This window comes from Myotis daubentonii, chromosome 10 (assembly GCF_963259705.1).
Source record: "Myotis daubentonii chromosome 10, mMyoDau2.1, whole genome shotgun sequence".
Classification (NCBI taxonomy): domain Eukaryota; kingdom Metazoa; phylum Chordata; class Mammalia; order Chiroptera; family Vespertilionidae; genus Myotis; species Myotis daubentonii.
This window is the reverse complement of record NC_081849.1, coordinates 50,694,450-50,711,268: the sequence shown is the minus strand read 5'-3', so window position 1 is coordinate 50,711,268 and position 16,819 is coordinate 50,694,450. Positions and strand designations below refer to the sequence as shown.

Here is a 16,819-nt window from a genome sequence, read left to right as displayed (position 1 = left end):
AAGACCAAGAGTACAGGAAGAGCCAAGATTTTGAGGCAGGGAGGAGCTTGGAGTTTTTAAGGAAAAGCCAAAGCGGCTCAAGGTCTTTGTTCACTTCTGCCATAGCTGATTCTTGGCTGGTTTCCCTACTCCAAATCTTACTACAGTCAACTCTTTAAGCAGCAACTAGAGCACTTAAAAAGCAAAACTTAAATCAGATAATTTTATTTTTCAGATCACAGCTCTACAGTGGTTTCCTATCTCACTCAGAAAAAAATCCAAATGCCTCCTGTGGCTTTTCAGGGCCGCCCCAAATCATCTGGCCCTGCCTATCTTCTCTAGCGCCATGCTCAGCTAGCCCCTCCTCTCCAGGAGGGAGGGAGGTCAGCACAGTAAGATCCCAGGTAGGAGCTGCGGTAGTCGAGGTGAGAATTAAAAGCTTGAGGTGGGGTGAGTGGTTTGACTGGAGATATATTTGAGAGAAATACTATGGAAGACAGTATGGAGTTTCCTTAAAAAACTGAAAATGGAACTCCCATTTGACCCTGTGATCCCACTTCTAGGAATATATCCCAAGAAACCAGAAACACCAATCAGAAAGGATATATGCACCCCTATGTTCATAGCAGCACAATTCACCATAGCTAAGATCTGGAAACAGCCTAAGTGCCCATCAGTAGATGAATGGATTAGAAAACTGTGGTACATCTACATGATGGAATACTATGCTGCTGTAAAAAGGAAGGAACTCTTACCATTTGCAACGTCATGGATGGAACTGGAGAGCATTATGCTAAGTGAAATAAGCCAGTCAATAAAGGAAAAATACCACATGATCTCACTCATTCGTGGACAATAGAGACCATTATAAACTTTTGAACAATAATAGATACAGAGGCAGAGCTGCCTCAAACAGATTGTCGAGCTGCAGCGGGAAGGCCGGGGAGGGTTGGGGGGCAGGAGGTAGGGGGGTAAGAGATCAACTAAAGGACTTGTATGCATGCATATAAACATAACCAATGGACATAAGACTCTGGGTGATAGGGGAGGCTAGGGGACTGTCTAGGGCGGGGGGATAAAATGGATACATATGTAATACCCTTTGTAATACTTTAAGCAATAAAAAAAAAAAAGAAAAAAAAGAAAAAAAAAGAAAAAGAAAAAAAAAAAAAAAGAAATACTGACAGGACTTGCAAAGGATCGGCTGCGGGCTCTGGCATTGTATGTCCTTGGTTTTTCCAAGTTGTCAAGTGTTGTTAATGGCTGCTCCTAGTTTGGATCTCCTGTTTCCCTGGAGGCATTATTTTTCTATAGTTACACATGTAAAACTTGATTTTTGAAATGATAAAACTTATCCCCTTGAAATTTCATCTCTGTGTGACCTCAGGATTGAAGCCAATTCTCTAGAATTATAATGAAACGTCAGCAATGTGAATGGACATTCTACGGGTGGATTATTCAGGCCCTGGAAGGAAGGGTAGAAAAGAAAAGGGGCAAAAATAAAATAATATTGTTGTTCTGATACAATTTCCTTTTCTTTTTAAAATCTTTATTGTTGAGAATATTACAGATGTCCCCTCTTTTTGATATAATTTCCATTGAAACAGATAGTGACACTCTTGGCTAAAAAAGAGTTTTGAATTACTTGTGAGTCTATTATTTCTACCGTGGAACTTATTTTACAATGTTGAGAATATGAAGTGAATGAGAATGGTCAACAAACATCCTAGGCCTGGCAATGGCCTCCAAGGGGCCATTCCTTTTCTCACTCTGCTCCATCTGCATTCTTCTTATTGCCATTTCTAGAACATGCCTCCTTGAATATTTTTTCATTGACTATTCTTTTTGCCTGGAATTCATCTCTAAGATGCTAAAGTGCTAAGTCACTCAACTGGTTTTAGTCTTGCTAAAAATCTTACCCTTTCACTAAATCATTAAGTCATACCTTGAGCATTCTATTTAAATTGCACCCAGCTCCCCAACTGTATCCTACACCCTCACTTCTGATCCCCTTACTCAGTTCTATGCCTTCTATAGCACATCTTCAAATCTATTATATAATTTTTGCATTTTGTTTGGTTAGTGTTTGTCTCACTAGATAAAGCTCTATGAGGGCAAAGATTTTTAACCTATTTTGCTCACTGACATAGCTCAAACACCCAGAACAGTGCCTGGCACATATGAGGTACTCAATGAAATTTGTTGAATGGGTGAATGAATGAATGAACTACTATTTTTGTTGTAAACATGGTGAGGTAGGGAATGGAGTGAAAGAAATCTCAGGACGAGGCCCTAAACAACATGCCTGCCACAAATTTATACATAACTTCCCACGAGTAGTATTCTTAAGGACTCCCTACCCCCCAAAAAAGTCTTATGGGGAGGGGAAATGGCTGAAATACCCAGCTGTTCCTCAGCTTCCTGGCTTTAAATCTCTGGGGACAAGGGATTCACCCTCAAGGCCTGCTCTAAATTGTTAAATGAGGAAGTAACTCATCCTGAGAGAAATTGCTAAAACAAGGGGTTCAACGGAAGTTGGCACCCTCATTGCCTCTGATTCCTCCCTCTCTGGACCAGGGCCAGAGTCCTAGGAGATGGGGCTGTTAAAATAGTGGGGCTAATAAAAAGCGAAGTCTCAAAGCAGCACTGTTCTGTGGCCTAATAGCTGGGTGTGATGGCTGTGGGGGGAGGATATTTCCCTCCACACCCACTTCGGTTTGGAAACTATAGGCATGTCAAGGAAAAACAGCCTCAGAGGACTAGCAGAGAAGTTGCTCCAAGAATTTCATGCATGTCTTCTGGTAGCTGAGTCATAAGGAGGACTGCTGGGGATATGTGCAATTACACAATGATTTTCCCCTGGGACCACAGTGTGGGGTCAGGAAGACTGCTAGAAGTGGAGGAGTGTAGAAGAAACAGTTCTCCAGCCACCTAACTAAGGTGGGGGAGGCCCAAGAACTGGTATATTATTCCTGTTGCTGGGGCTTTCCTATACTAAGACGGGTGTGCTTTGAGGAAATTCCCATTCAGTCATGCTTATTGCTGGTGGCCACTGTCAGAGCAAGGAGAAAATAAAAGAGTCCGAGATACACTTAAAATTGAGGATCTCCAAGTCAAAGAAAGTCTTTCTAGGTTCTTCATCATGTAGCCCGGGCAGTGGAGGAAATGAGCTCCTTCAGTGAGGGGTCTGGCTAGTATTCCTGGTTGCTCTACAAGAAAAATAATCCCAAACCCTCGTGACGTTGGGGACTTAAGGAAGGAATCAGAGACAGGATCCAGGATCATGCTAGTCCTGATGAGTGTCTCTGTTGTGGGTCCAGGTTGGCGTGGTGGAGACCTGCCCACTGAATTCCAGAAATCACATTTGCAGAATGAAGTTGGTAGCACCAAAAGGAAGGGAAAAAAAGTAAGGAGCCCATTTCTGGGACTTCTCAACCTTTCCTTTTCCAGACTTCCCAAAAGGGTATGGAAGGCAGCCCTCTTTCTAGGACTTTGGCATTTTTGTTTCCTCTGGAGAAAATAAAAAAGGCAGTAGGAGAAATTGTTTGGGATTTCCCAAAGTAATACAATTGAAACAAAACTGCACTTTCCCTTCATCCCCTTAGGGAAAGACCCTGAAAGTGAAATATAAGGAAAATAAAATGAGAAATAGAAAAATGTTGAAATAGAACAATGTTGAAAATTTAACTCTTTCTTAAGTGCTCATGCAGTAAATTAGATCATTTCTGGATCATACATGGGAGAAAACCCAAACTGGTTTTCTTTCTCTTTCTTTCTTTCTTTCTTTCTTTCTTTCTTTCTTTCTTTCTTTCTTTCTTTCTTTCTTTCTTTCTTTCTTTCTTTCTTTCTTTCTTTCTTTCTTCCTTTCTTTCCCTTCCTTCCTTCCTTCCTTCCTTCCTTCCTTCCTTCCTTCCTTCCTTCCTTCCTTCCTTCCTTCCTTCCTTCCTTCCTTTCTTCCTTCCTTTCTTTAATAAATACGTTTACTTTGTGTTGCTATCATTTAAAAAGAGGACCATGCACCTAGAGTGATGGACATTATGTAAAAAGGACCCTCTACTCCCTATTAGTTCCAGTACCTTCCCCTCTGTTCATAATACCTTTGACCGACTAGTATTGTATCAGTGTAAGTGGTGTCATAGCAACACAGACTGACAGCACGAGGCATTGCTGAGTTCCCTTGGGAGCATCGTGGTCCCAAGTTGTACAACTCTGTGAAGAGTGTCAGGAAAGGGAGATGTGGTATTGCAGAAGAATCCCGTTCAAACTCACAGGAAGCAGAGTCTTTACAGCAGGAAGGACTGGCCATCTAATAGGGATGGCCTTTATGAGGTTACATATTTTCCCATTTGTTGATAGGACACTATCATCCCAGGGCACCCTAATCGTTTTGGAACAACACCAGGTATAAGCAGAGGGATAAAACGCCCACATTTTTGTTTTCTCTCCTGGCAGCGACAGCGTGTCTGCAGAGGCCCAGGGGAAGGAGACACAGACTGAGCGGTGTTGCCTTTTGGGCTCTCAAACTATACGTTTTACTTGTGGGCTGTAGTTCTCAACCCTGGTACATCTTATAGATTACGCTGGGAAGAACTTTTGAAAATTCTAATTACTGGGTTCCACTCCAGAATTTCAGGGAGGGCGGGGCACTGGCATTTGTATTTTAACAAGCTCCCCAAGTGGCTCTTGGAGAGTCCACAGGTCCAATGTCTAGACAGTCCATTGGTTAAAAGGTTCTCTCTGAGATGTGAGAGATGCCTCCGTGGGATGTGGGATGTGGTATGTGGGGTGTGTGTGTGTGTGTGTGTGTGCATGCGCGCGCATATAGAGATGGAAAGGAGAGGGGTGGAAAGTAGACAGTTATGTCCTGGGATCTATAGAAGGAAGAAAGAACTTCAAGTAGTTCCTGCAGAGCAGTCACCATTTCAGAAACTTCTTGATTCTAGTAAATAAGAAAAGAAACCCAGAGTAATCCTCATTGTATGCCTACTATGCATTTCATACTGAGCATTTATTTTTCATTCATGTTCATAAAACACATCCCACATGCTAAGCCCTGTGCTAGGTGTTGGGATTACAAAACGACCATTCTTATCTGGAAGGAGGCCACAGATCCTCATTCCCCAGAGAAACATGTACTAGGATGGAGGGGAGCATGAGTTGTTTTGGGAAACTTTGGGAGGGGCTCTTAACACAGACTGGGTGGAGTAAAGGGATGAGTGAGGAAAGTTTTCCAAGAAGAGGTGGCACTTAAACTAGATCTTAGATAATTCTAATTCTAATATTAACTACTGCAAAAGTCCAATATAGTTGGAGCAGAGCGAGTTAGGGGAGGGATAACGGGATGTTAGAGGGGTAGGTTAGGGGATGTTGGAGGTGAGACTGGAGAGGTGGGTGTACAGGGGCCAGGTAATGAGCTGCCTTGCCTTTATCCTGAGTGTAGCAGGGATACTGGAGGAGTCAAAGCAGGCAACAGCAGGATCACATTTGTGGGTGAGATAGCACATCTGGTGGCAGCACAGAGAATGCAGCAGGAAGGGGGTGAGATGAGAGGGGAACCCAATGGCCTGAGATGAAGCAATGGGAGTGAGGATGAGAGGCAGGAGTAACTGGATTGGAGAGAGAGGAAGTCAAGGATGGTGTCTAAGTTTCTTTTTTGGCAGTTGGATGGATCATGGTGTCACTCATCATTCACTATTTGCTTTAACACAGCTCTTCATTTTGCCTTCATAATAATAAACATGTCATTTTTAATAGATAAACATAGGAAAGCTCTGAGAAAGCAAACAGAAAAATGGAGGAAAGCTCAAGGTTGCTAGCTTGTAACTTGGGATCCAAATTCAGGTTGGCCTGAGTTCTAAAACCAAGCTTCTAATGCCACAGACAGATGCAAACATAATAAGGCTAAAAGAAGAAGAATATGGCTTTGAGTGGGCTACATTCACAATAGAAACAACATGAGATAAGCTCTGAAAAGCAGAATCCTGGTATCTGAAATTTATTCTTAACTGCAGTTAGCATGGTGAGATATGACCTCCTTTTTGACAAGGTTGTCAATGGTCTCTCTCCTATGCTGTGCAGCCAGCCTTTTTATACCTCACTGATGGCAAATGGGATTGAATCAAGATTTTAAAGAGGAAAAAAATTGCTGTTAAAAATGCCCTTATAAAATAAAAAGTAACATGAGATGCATCTTAATTTTTATCTCAGATTTGCTTATACCACCTCCCAAGTAATTTGTTTAAAAAGTTATCTTGCTGGAGTAGTTTAATAAAAATTTAAAAGTTTTGTGATGAAAAAATAGATCTCTACCCAGAATCTTGTAAGGCAGTAACATGACATGATACTTTAAAGAGAGTACATTGAGTATCTAGGCTCTCTGAGTCAAGGGTCATGCGGAAGTCCTCATGATGTCAGGCCATTGGCAGAGATGCTGCCATTCAAACCTACCTGGAGAATGTATATATCATCCCTGCAGCCACAGGAACACTCTGACTATTTCATGGTGCAATCTGACCTTGAACTTCTGCTGTTTCTTTGGCTGGAATTAAATGTAGTCTGTGTGGCTACTATTTTTGAAATTACTTTTGCCTCTCAGTCTTGATGAAAGCAGTTTCCTTATTAGACAAATAGAATATTTCCCTACTTAGGACTATCTGTAACATTTCTAGAATCCACTTTTTCATGCTTTGAGTTGGCTGCATAGTAAAGACAAGTTTGATTTAAATCTGCCTCCTATATTTCCCCCCCAGTGCTTACCTTCAACCAATGTGTCTCCCTACATACACTTTTCTTTTCCCACTCAAAAATGAATGCACCTGCATCAGGAGTTAAATCTGTTGGTTTGAACAACCTGTTGGTTTGTCACTCCCTTTCTTGGGCTTTGACTTGCTGGGGCCTGCAAGGGGCTCCTGACACTTCAGTTTCCCCATCCGTTGGATTGCCTTCACTCACCTTGAGAGATCACTATGAGGCACAGCTCATAAATGTCATCATAAACTTCTCCGCAAAAATATGTCTCAACATCTGTGATGCCAGATTCAAAAGAGCTTGACTGTGTGTCTCTGGTCAAAAGGAAAACGAGGCAGCCTTTTGATTTTGGGCAGCAGGGTGAGGAGCTGCAGCCTTCTTCGCATCTGCTATGATGGCCTAGACTGCATTTTCTTCAGCTGTCCTTGCCAGCAGTAAAGTGTTCCAGACTTTGTCCCTACTAACATCAGCCAGCAGGCTTGCAAATCAATTATTTTTTCTTAGTTAGTTGTAAGGGCCTCCTTTCTTCAGTTTTTAAGAGCGGGGATTTTGAGACAGTAACCCCACCCTTCCATAGCAGGTCACGTAAATGCCTAGGCACCACCCTCCCCCCTTGGGCAGTCAGCCCATTATTGCAAGAGAACAATGAGGAGATGGTTCCTTTGCTTCTGCTTCTTTGGCAATGTAGGCAAAGGAGGTGGCTGAAGCCAGACACATTGGCTCCATGCACATGCCCAAGCCTTTTGCAAAGTCTCACCCTGTTGAGCAAGAACGCAACTGTCTCCACGTTAACATCACCAATGACAATGTTATAACTGGATTGGCCACGTTTTTTCATTGAAACCTGGCTTAAAGGGTGTGTCCATGTGTCTGCAAAACATAAGTGAAAAGAACCAAAGGGTAAGAGAGGCAAAGGTGAAATCTCTCCTTTCTTGGCAAAGAAAAAAGATTTCATTTTAGAATAAAGGCAATTACCATGATAGCAGAACAAAGAGCTAGTTTGAGACACTAACCAATCACCTAAATATAGAGGTTTAGGTCTATGAAACTCTGTCACGTATAAACTATCTAGCTAACTGCTAATTTATCATTCAGATCAAATGTGTTTTTTACCATCATTTTCAAATTCTTCTGCTGAGTTATAACTTTGCCACACCTACTATTGCATGAATTTTTCTGCCTCCTTGCCTTTGTGCCCGGAGTTCTCTCTACTTGTAACGCCCTTCCAGTCTTTTTACACCAGAGGAATGCACATTCACTTTCTAAGTTCTGACTCCAAGATCTCTACTTTGCCTGTGCTCTCAGGCAGAACTGGCTGCTCCTGGGGGCTCTGTTGAAATTAAGGCTAACATTGGCACCTTTCATTACTCCATGGAAATGTGACTTCCTTGAGATTGGAGGCTGTTTCTTGTTCATGTCTGTATCCTCGGTGCTTTGTAGAGTTCTCCACACCAGAAAGCACAGAACTAACTCTCTCTGCTCTAACCACAGGGCAGAAACCTTTCAGTTGTCCAAATTTTAGTTGATGGTAGTATTTGTTAAGATGGGATGTGATTTCTTTCTAACACATGCTCTGAATTTTGGGCTTTATATATTTTTCCTACAATCTGAGGGTGAATATGGGAGTCTATATTGCTTGCAAAAAAGTTGTACTTCCAATCAGCAACGTCTTCCTCTTGAGTAGAATCTAAGACTTTGGCATTCTGTCACATAGGTGAAGGGAGAGAGACTGTTGGTTTGAACAACCTGTTGTTCAAACAGGTTGCCCATGTAGGTTGAGAAAAGGGGAGAATGGGATCCAAAGGGTAAACTGTTGTCTTTAGTACAAAATGATGTTTCTTAACATTGGGTGTGTCGACCAAAGCTGCCTTCAGGCAGGTTTTACTTGTGTAACCTGCATATATTCAGAAACTAGAGTTTGGAATGACCTTAGATTCAAAGGCAGGTATTATTATGTGAAAAAACTCTTTAGTCCAATCATTAGATCAATCATCCATTTTCTAAAGGTTCCAGGTATATTATTCTTTCTGCTTTCTTTTAACTATAATAGAAGAAAATGAGAGCTCTGAATTTATCTAGCTCCTCTTAGTTCTTTGCATTTTAAGCATTTCCTTAAAATTAAAAAAAAATGAATCCACGTAATTTGTATAAAAATTTAAAATGTAAGTCAGCAAAACACACCCAATCACCCATAATATTGATACCTGAATATAACCACTGTTAACATATTTAATGGCTCATTTACTTACAAATATTTCTTGGCATATAAACTTTATTTCCAGAGATTTTGTTGCACCTATATACTCACATCCACACATTTTTCTTTACATAAATGTGGTCATAATATCCTTATTATATTGTTAGTACTCAGTGTACTATTTGCACACTTCTCTCCTGGCCTTTCTGTTATATGGATTACCAGAATTTACTTAACCAGTTCATTATTGTTAGATATTTAGGCTTTTTCTAAAGTTTTGTTATTATAATCCACATGCTCTTAGCCTAAGATGCATCCCTTGGCCTTTCCTGTACTTGCAGTATCACCATGATCATGCACCTGCCATTGGGCACTGAGGCAGCATTTAACGCAGTGGTATTTGACTAGAAGCCTATACCACATGCATGGCTGATGACAGTCACCAACATCAGCCGTGGTCATAATATGATGCAAGTGAGGGCAGGGATTTGATGGCTAGTGAAAAAAAAAACCACCAGCTCTTCTTCACTGGGCAAGTGGAGGTTACAATGTCACTTAACCTCTGTGGGTTTCATTTTCTTCATCGGGCAAACCAGGGGTTAGATGAGATTATCTCTAGTCCTCCTTCTAGACATAAAGTTCTATAATTCTCTGCACTCTACATTTCTCTGAATAGTCAGCAGCTTCATGAGTGGGAGGCAGCTGTGTTTGGGGTAGCAGATATATCAGTAATTTCCTAAAATCTGGTTTACAGCTGACCTTGAATCCAAAAGACAGGTGATAATCCCCTGATTTATGCTTTTCTAGCCTTTCCAATGATTATATAATCACCGAGTTTCCCGTATTAAATCCCTTTCTGCTGAAAATACCTGGAGTGATTTCTGTTTCCTACATTACATCCAGGGACAGAGAGACTTTTAGCCTGCCGCACAGATACTTCTGAAGGCCATCTCTGTGAGTTGGAATGACTCTCTTTGGGCACAAATACAAATTTATTGCTTTTCAGAGCAAAATGCCAGTTTTTCTACATCAGATTTTTGTTGGGAAATTAAAACCTTGAATGCATGCTATCCAGCAGTTATTAAAAATCAATTCTCAAGATATCTCAGATATCTCAGAAAGATATCATCATAACTCTTCCTTTCTCTGAATCCTTTAACCTCTATCCTGCAATATACAGTAACTTCAATTGAAGGTAATATAAGTTAAATAAAGGTTTTTCAAATGACCCTTATATAAGGATATGAGTGACCAATTTCTACTAGCATTTACTGTCAGAAAAGCATTGTTTCTCTTGGTAATCTTGATAATAAGAATAATATAACCCATTTTATTTCCCTTATTTTGCTCTGATTCTCAAAAGCTCATATCACTCTTCTTGGCAAAATTATTTCTATCTTCTTTCTCATTGGTTTCTGATACTATATCTCTATTTTAACTGCTGTATGATTAAGAAATGTATATGTGGAATTAACTTAGAAATAAGGAATAAGGGATATCTGTATAATATGTCCCTGCTTTGTATTAGTAACTGCTGTTAGCCTCAGTGCTGTTTTCTATGTAAAGTCTAACAATATTATTTTATATTAGAGGTCTGGTGCATGAAATTTAGGGGGGGGGGCGGTCCTTCAGCCTGGCCTGCACCCTCTCGCAATCCAGGACCACTGGCTCCTAACCACTCACCTGACTGTCTGATCGCCCCTAACCACTCTGCCTGCCTGCCTTATCACCCCTAACCACTCACCTGCCTGCCTGATCACCCCTAACCACTCTGCCTGCCTGCCTGATCGCCCCTAACCACTCTGCCTGCCTTACTGATTGCCCCTAACCTCTCGCCTGTCTGCCTGATCTCCCCTAACCCTTCTGTCTGCCTGCCTGATCACCCCTAACCACTTGCCTGCCTGCCTGCTTGCCCCTAACCACTCGCCTGCCTGCCTGATTGTCCCTAACCACTCTGCCTGCCTGCCTGATCGTCCCTAACCACTCTGCCTGCCTTACTGATTGCCCCTAACCTCTCGCCTGTCTGCCTGATCTCCCCTAACCCTTCTGTCTGCCTGCCTGATCACCCCTAACCACTTGCCTGCCTGCCTGCTTGCCCCTAACCACTCGCCTGCCTGCCTGATTGTCCCTAACCACTCTGCCTGCCTGCCTGATCGTCCCTAACTGCTCACCTGGCTGACTAATTGCCCCTAACCATCTCTGCCTGCCTAATCTCCCCTAACCACTTGTCTGCCTGCCTGATTGCCACTAACCACTCGCCTGCCTGCCTGATTGCCCCTAACCACTCTGCCTGCCTGTCTGATCATCCCTAACTGCTCGCCTAGCTGCCTGATTGCCCCTAACCACCTCTGCCTCGGCCCCCGCTGCCAAAGCTTCATCCAGAAAGACCTCTGGAATGATGTCCGGAAGGCTGTTCGGCTGTCCGGTCTAATTAGCATATTATGCTTTTATTATTATAGACTAGGGGTCAGTGCACGAATCTGTGCACCTTGAAAGGAACTGTGGGCCATGAGGCTGCAGTAGGCACAGGGGCAGGTCTTGGCCCATCCCCTGCCTGGCCCCTCCCACCATGCCCCCAGTCCCCTGTCTGCTGGCAGCCCCGCTCCCACTGCTGCCAATCCCATGCACTGATGGCACTGGCCTTGCTCGCACCTGCTGATGCCACTGAGTGATTGGGACTGGTGCCAGGTACCAGCAGCGGGTGTGAGTGGCAGCTCCCACTGCATGCAAGAGCAAAGAATTTTCAGTAACCACCAGAGGCTTGTCCCCAGTACAGCAACTGGCACCTTGCTTTGGTCTGGTGGCCCTGCTCACGTGTTCCACCATCCCGCCGCAGTCAATGCCCGCCATGTTCTGCACACGCCCCCGGCTGGTCAGCACGTGTCACAGCGACTGGTTGTTCAGTTGTTTGGTTGTTCTGCCCATTTGGTCTATTTGCATATTAGCCTTTTATTATATAGGATTTCCTAGAAATTGATGCAGAAACTTCTTGGTGTGTCTTATATGTGAAATCAGAGCTTCAAGGAACTCATTTGAAAAACAATTATCTTCTCAATGCTTTACAGTGCTTTAGTTCTAAAGCTGCTTCAAAAAAAAAATGTGAGCCAGAGTAAAACAAAGAAGAGTATTCTAAAGAGCAAAGAGTTAACTTTAAAAGTGAGTAAAAAAATGAAACAAAAATCCCTCTCAGCTTTTTTTCTCTCTAATATTCTCCTCACACAATTTCCTGTTAGTCTCTCTGACTTTTCTGAGAGATATTATTTTCCTTTCCAGTACCAATTTCAGCAGTGATGGCCTAAAAGGTTCTGGTGCCCCAAGTGAGACTAGATTATAGGACTCCATATGGGGTCAAAGACAAGAGGCTTCTTAAGGATTTTTACCAACAAAATAAAAGTGGTAGGGTTTCACTTCACTTCAAAGTAAAGATACCAATACAAGCAAATTCTCCTCTTGTCATATTGATAAAGAAACAGAAAGGCCCCTCCCGTCTTGCTGGAGGGAGCAATGATGATATGAGTGGGGAATTGAACAATAAACTGGGGTGTTTTGTTCTCCACTCTGGTATATATACACCAAATGGAGATTGTATTTACACATACACAAGCACAAACACACACATGGATATTTGAGGTTGAGACAGAGATTTTTATTTATTTCACAATGCATGTAAATGTCCGGGAAGTGTAGCATAAGTACCAGGGGCGTCTGGGAAGAGTTTATGTGCAAGCTCAAATTTACCTCCCGCTGTGACACAAGGAATTAACCGATCATAAAGGGGAGGTCAGGAACAATGAGAAACACTATCTCATGCCCACTTTTTCTTCTTGAAGGAGTCATGTTTTCTGGGAGTCTAGTGTCTCATTGTTTGAGGACCAGTAAGCAAAGGGGCTCATAGACTTCATGTACCTCAGTACTTATTGTCTCCATACGTGCAAGCTGCTTTTAGTGATTGAGTGTTAGTAATCTCACTCATTGGACAAGATAATCTTGAAGGCAGGAGAAAATAATTAGCACTTTCTAGGATGTTGGAGAAGTGTGACAGAATATTTGTATATTAATATTAATTTTTCTACCCTGATGTCTTGAAAGCCGAATATGACTTACATTAACTAAGAACTGTTCCCTTTCCTTAACAGTATTCTTCTCAATCCTATGGTAGGTAGAGTCCCCACTAATTCAAGAAGGTCTGCATGTTCTAGAAAACACCGCTTTACTTCTTCAGGACCAGGAGGGAACGCTGCTGAGGGCTTTACCCGGAGGCTTTCCTGGCTGTGTTAGCCAGCCTAGCACAGACTTCACAATCAGACAGATCTTGGCTGGCATTCTGGCCACTTCACATCTCTGAACCTCAGTATCTTCATATAGAAATAGGGACAAAGACTGACTCTCATATGGATAAAACGATGCAGGTATAGTGTGTAACCAAAGCCTGCTCATACTGAGACCTCATTAAATATGAGTTTCTGAGGCAGCTTTAGGGACTAACTCCTGCTGCATCCAATCTCCTTCTCATGTTGTCTCTGGTTCTCTCTGCACATATTTGTTTTGCTCTTCTCACGACTGACTGGCTAGTTCTCATGTTTTTTTGAAAAGTAAGAAGGGAGATAATGTGATTAACTGACGAAATGAATTACCATCTTTTTACTGAGTGGAGTTCTTTCAGAGTATCTGTCAGCTAAGGGGACTCACATAGGGAAAATAATACTATAATCCTTTTATTACAAGATACTTTATTTTGAGACCATTAAAAATGGCAATCAGTTATTAATACTTCCATTGCCTCATTCATTAATTAGTCCTGCATATTCAAGACTGAGATTATGATTGGAATTTGGATACTTGTGTTATTTTAAAGATAGGCTGAGAAAATTTTGTTTCTCTAATTTCCATGACAATTAGAATGCCCTTTATTGAGGCTAAAATAGTCAAACTCAAACCAGAGGTACCAACTTTTTCATAAACTGCAACATAGCCGCTATTTAGAACTAGCCCAAGCCTAACCCTGGAAGAGAAACCATGTCAGACTCCGCTTCCTCATCGTGTGCATTTGTAATTACCTGCATATTTTTTTCCCCACTCCAAATGGCCCCAAGCACCAACAATAACAGCAATCCAAGCTAGCTTTTAATTTTTTGGAAGTCATGTTAGTGAAGTTCTTGTTATGTTATGAAATGCTACCCAGCGGTTTGCCAGAGATGTTTAAAGCCAGCCTGTTACTTTTTGGGTGGTTAATACCTGAGGCAAAATCCAGGAGAGAAACACGAAAATTCTTGTATTACTTGAGGTTAATTATCTGTGTGGTGAGGCTTAAGTATTCGGCTTATGTACAATTCTGATCTGCTCATTTCTCCATCTAACTGGGCGTAACTTGAACTGAAGGTATGTTATTGTCAATGGTGTTTTGGATACAGATTTCTATGAGTGCTATGGATGAGTGCAATTTTTAAAAAATTGATTTTTAAGACTGTATTTTTGTACAATAGAACAGCCAAGAAATAAACTAGGAGTCAGTGAAATTTCACATATGTGAGAAAATCCAAACCATGTTGGATTAAGGTCAGGGTAATTTCCACTTTTCTGAAAGCAAAAGCCCAAATCTCAGTTTTCTTAATATATCTAATGTCTTTATGTAACATATTTAAGAGAATTATAGGAAGAAATGACAGTCATTTTTATTGCCATCAATTTCTCTTATGTTCTAACATGAAATATGCATTGATTTTTTTTGGACACTATTAGTTTTAAAGTTGAAATAGCTATGTTTTAGTTTTAGCATTAGGCCAGAAGTCTACACACAGCTGTCTAACTGTGCAATCACTTTAAGAGAATTATCAGGTTGCAGGAAAATTAGAAAATGGATGAGTAATTTTGGATTGTATGGACAATCTGAAACAGATATAGATGATGAACTGCTATAGAAAATTAGAGATAAATATTATCAGGAAGGTTCTGAGTCACCTAGAGAAAGTGTTAACCAAATCAGCACAGAATTATCTAGTTTTCTCTCCTTTTCTTGGTATAAAGAACTAAGCCAGGGATAGAGGCTATGTAGGCATAAACCGTCTCTACTTTTCCCCACCCCATGGATATCAATTTATGGACAATAGGATATTCAAATGAAAATTTATATGAGTGACAGTGATTCATTATATATCGTACCTCTACTGAAACCCAGGTAGTTTAGGGTAAAATGGCTCAAACATTGACTGTGGTCACAGAACTAATGGCAATTAGGATTAGCCGAATGTTGAGGGATTTTAAGGATTCTGTTGGGTGTTATGTCACGTTCATGGCAGGGCGTGTTATGCCATCTGAATTGGTATTTTAAACATATAGTTTGAAGTATTCAGAACCTTTTATAGTCTGGGTATGGGACATGAGAATGTCTCTCATTTGAATGAGAGACTGGTGAGTGCATGCTTTGGAGCTCTTCTGTTTTCATGTTACTGCAGGTGAACACAGTAACTTCCAGTCTAAGTGGGTGGTGGGCTGAACATAATTTAGGTGAACTCACACTGTTCATCTCTGTGGACACTGTATCACCCAAACATTAATTCTCAGATGAAGTGACCAGGGAAAATAACCAGTGCCAATCAGGGATTAGGGTCTCGGTTGGGTGGGACAGGAGAGCACAATTGAATTTCTGTGGCCTCCAGAAATCTCAGTCACCTTCAGTGTTAACTTTTCAATTTTCTTTTTCAAGAAATCAAACCTGAGAAGAACCAATTTAAAGATTCTCCTGTTAGTGCTGATTTCTTTGGTAAATGTATACAGTTTTTCTATATAAAAGCAGCTTTCCAGCATAGAATTGGTTGGAAGGGAAAGGGAGGGCAGGGAAATTACCAGGTATGTCCTTCTGGTCCTTCCTGAGTGTAATGAAATAGTCATTTGGATAGAAATAGTGACAGGTGAGCCTAGCTGAAAAAACCACAAATAATATACACAAACACAGTACCCAGAATCCATTAGTTTTCTAGTGTGAGGAAAAGATATAAAACAAGTTGCATAGTCTGCTTGCATTAAAAACAAAAGCAAACCAAAAGGCACAAACTGTATACCCTAAAAAGCAAATTAAAAAATAAAATACATGGAAAACCCACAGGACTTAGCACAGATTTTCCTGCTGATCTTTTTTACATCTGTCCTAGCTTCCAGGAGAATGAAGAGTATCTAGTCTGAGAATCTTGCAACCAAGCTTAAATGATGGTCCATAACACACAAGGAAATCCCTCTAATCTGGCCACACATAGAAGGTGCAAAGAAGAGCCAACTGCTTGACAAAGTTAGCTCTTATGCTCTGAATGACTGCTTCAAAGCTGAGGAATAAAAGAAATCTGAGCTCTAGGTTCCTCCTTCCCATTCTAATGCCCTGGGCAAAGGAGCTTCAACTTTTTGAGCATCTAGAAATGGGACAATATCAACTCTACCTTTCTTAAATGAGTTATTAAGATCATATGAGATGTGAGTAGTCCCTACAAACAAATAGCATGATGATTAATATTGATAATGACTTGCACATAAACCCTTGGCAGTGATATTATTTATTCTCATTTTAAAGAGTAGAACGTGTGAGTCCCATGAAGGCAAAGACTGTATCGTTTTGCTCATCATTATATCCTCAGCAGTAGCACAATGTAGAAATAGAGTAGGCATCTTAAACCATTTGTTTAATGAATCAGACTCAGAGAGATGAGGTGTCTTGCTTAAGGTCACACCCAATTAACTGGTAGAGCAAGGCATTGTCTCAGATCCATTTGGCTTCTAAACCAAATCCTTGGAGTTTCTCATTCAGTAGGTCTAGGCCGAGTCCAATTATTTGTATTTTTATTAAGCACCCCATTGGATCCCTTGGATTCATTCATTTCCAAACATGTATTTATTAAGCATGTAATACCC

General features: G+C 41.2%; 1 long non-coding RNA gene across 1 annotated transcript in view; it reads right to left on the bottom strand.

Moving 5' to 3' along the window:
• Positions 1-6,860: 6,860 nt before the first annotated feature.
• LOC132242968 (uncharacterized) overlaps positions 6,861-16,819 on the bottom strand; it is a 163,224-nt gene continuing 153,265 nt past the window's right edge. Inside the window, exon 5 of the long non-coding RNA XR_009454746.1 lies at positions 6,861-7,596. This is a non-coding gene — a long non-coding RNA (uncharacterized LOC132242968). The remainder of the gene's footprint in view (positions 7,597-16,819) is intronic.